Genomic DNA, 2137 nt, shown 5'->3' with positions numbered 1-2137 from the left:
AACTCTAAAGAAGTCACAAATTTGTGCCTTTAAAGAAAAAAATTAAAGTATAGAGGCTTCCTTGGTGGCTCAGCTGGTAAAGAATCTGCCTGCAATGTGGGAGACCTGGGTTCTATCACTTGGTTGGGAAGATCCCCTGGAGAAGGGAAAGACTACCCATTCCAGTATTCTGGCCTGGAGAATTCCATGGGCTGTACAGTCCAAGGAGTTGCAAAGAGTCGGACACGACTGAGCGACTCTCACTTTCACTTTCATAGTTGATTTACAATATAGTGTTAGCTTCAGGTGTACAGCAAAGTGATTCATGTGTATATATATATATATATATATATATTCAGATTCTTTTCCATTATAAGTAATTACAAGATATTGAATATAGTTCCCTGTGCTATACAGTAGGTCCTTTTGTTTGTTTGTTTGTTTGCTGCAAAAAGCTTTATTGTTTCCATTTGGTCCAAGGCTTGAGAGAGGGCTCCAGGATGTTAAAAAGCTGCCTAGTGGCTGCAGAGAGGGGCTTCAGGCAGCCCTGATGTTAGGTGGGTTCTTCAATGGCCACTGGTCTCCAGAAGCTCCTAGTCGTGCTTGAGGGTAAGCCTTTCGAAGAGATACTCCCCCAACCCAGCCTGAGGACCAGCCAGCCTGCGGAGGTTGGTCAGGTGGTCACCCATCTTCTTGATGAGTTTCACTTCCTCATCTAGGAAGTGGTTCTCCAGGAAGTCACAGATGTGGGGGTCTCCTTGGGCAGAAGCCAGGCCATGCAGATCCAACAGGGCTTGACTCAGGTTCTTCTCTAAGAGAAGGGCGGCTTCCATAGCATCCTGGGTTTTACCCCACTCATCTTGAGATGGCTTCTGCACTTCCAGGAAGACGGCGCGGCCACCACGCTGGTTTTGCAGTTTCAAGAGTCACTCCACACCCTCGCGCTTCTCCTTGGCCAATTCGCAGAAAAAGTGACCCACACCCTCCAGGGCCACAGAGGCCCGCAGTTGCATGTTAACCAAGCGGTTGACGGCGGCCTCCACCTCGGTAGAATAATTCTGACGAATCTGGGAGCTCATGATTGGTTGGTAATAATGAGTTAAAAAATGGTGGCTGGTCCCGGTGATCGCAGACAGCTGAGTGGCTGACTCCGGAGGTTGCGACTGGAAAAAAGGTTGGAGGGTGGTCGGAGGCTGGAGCAAGGGGCGTCCCTGGGTCTGTTCCGTCCAAGCACTGTTGAAGCAAGAGACAGATCCGTGGGGCCGCTGAGCACACTTCCTATACAGTAGGTCCTTGTTTAATGTTTTATATACAGTAGTGTGTATATGTTAATCCCAAACTCCTAAATTATCCCTTCTTCCCCTTTCCTTTCCCTTTGATAACTCTTAAGTTTATTACTTCATTTAGTATGATAATCTTTAGGTTCATCCATGTTGCTGCAAATGGCATTATATCATCCTTTTTAATGGCTGAGTGATATTCCTGTGTGTGTGTGTGTGTGTGTGTGTGTGTGTATACACCACACCTTCTTTACCCAGCTTCCCCAGTGGCTCAGTAGTAAAAGAATCCACCTGCAGGAGACACTCAGGGGACCCAGGTTCAATCCCTGGGTTGGAAGGAACTGGAGAAGGAAATGGCAACCTGCTCCAGTATTCTTGCTTGGGAAATCTCGTGGACAGAGGAGCCTGCTAGGCTACAGTCCGTGGGGTTTCAAAGAGTCAGACACGACTGAGCGACTAAACAACAAACAAACAACATACCACATCTTCTTTATCCATTCAACTGTTGATTGACACTTAGGTTGCTTCCATTCTTGGCTATTACAGATCATGCTGCTATGATCATTGGGGTGCATGGATCTTTTTGAATGAGAATTTTTGTCTTTTCTGGATATATGCCCAGGAGTGGGACTGCTGGATGGTGTGGTAATTCTGTCTTTAGTTTTTTAAAGGAACCTCCATACTGTTCTCCACACCCTCTCCAGCATTTATGAACTGGTGACTTTTAAAGGTGTGTATTAAAGTGGAAAATGAAGGCACAAACCACGAGGCCTTACTGGCCCAGCCTCGGCATCTGCTTACTTTCTCTCCTATTTTCTCTGCTAGTCGCTATTTCTTTCCTTGACTTCTGAATGTCTGTGCTAGTCAGCAAACGGTCT

At 46.5% G+C, this 2137-nt stretch overlaps 1 pseudogene; it reads right to left on the bottom strand.

The window, feature by feature from the left end:
* Positions 1-422: 422 nt before the first annotated feature.
* Positions 423-1252, bottom strand: LOC129625132 (ferritin light chain-like; annotated as a pseudogene).
* Positions 1253-2137: the final 885 nt, after the last annotated feature.

Source organism: Bubalus kerabau, chromosome 13 (assembly GCF_029407905.1).
Source record: "Bubalus kerabau isolate K-KA32 ecotype Philippines breed swamp buffalo chromosome 13, PCC_UOA_SB_1v2, whole genome shotgun sequence".
Classification (NCBI taxonomy): domain Eukaryota; kingdom Metazoa; phylum Chordata; class Mammalia; order Artiodactyla; family Bovidae; genus Bubalus; species Bubalus kerabau.
The sequence above is the reverse complement of the archived record's forward strand: the minus strand, read 5'-3'. Positions and strand labels throughout refer to the sequence as shown.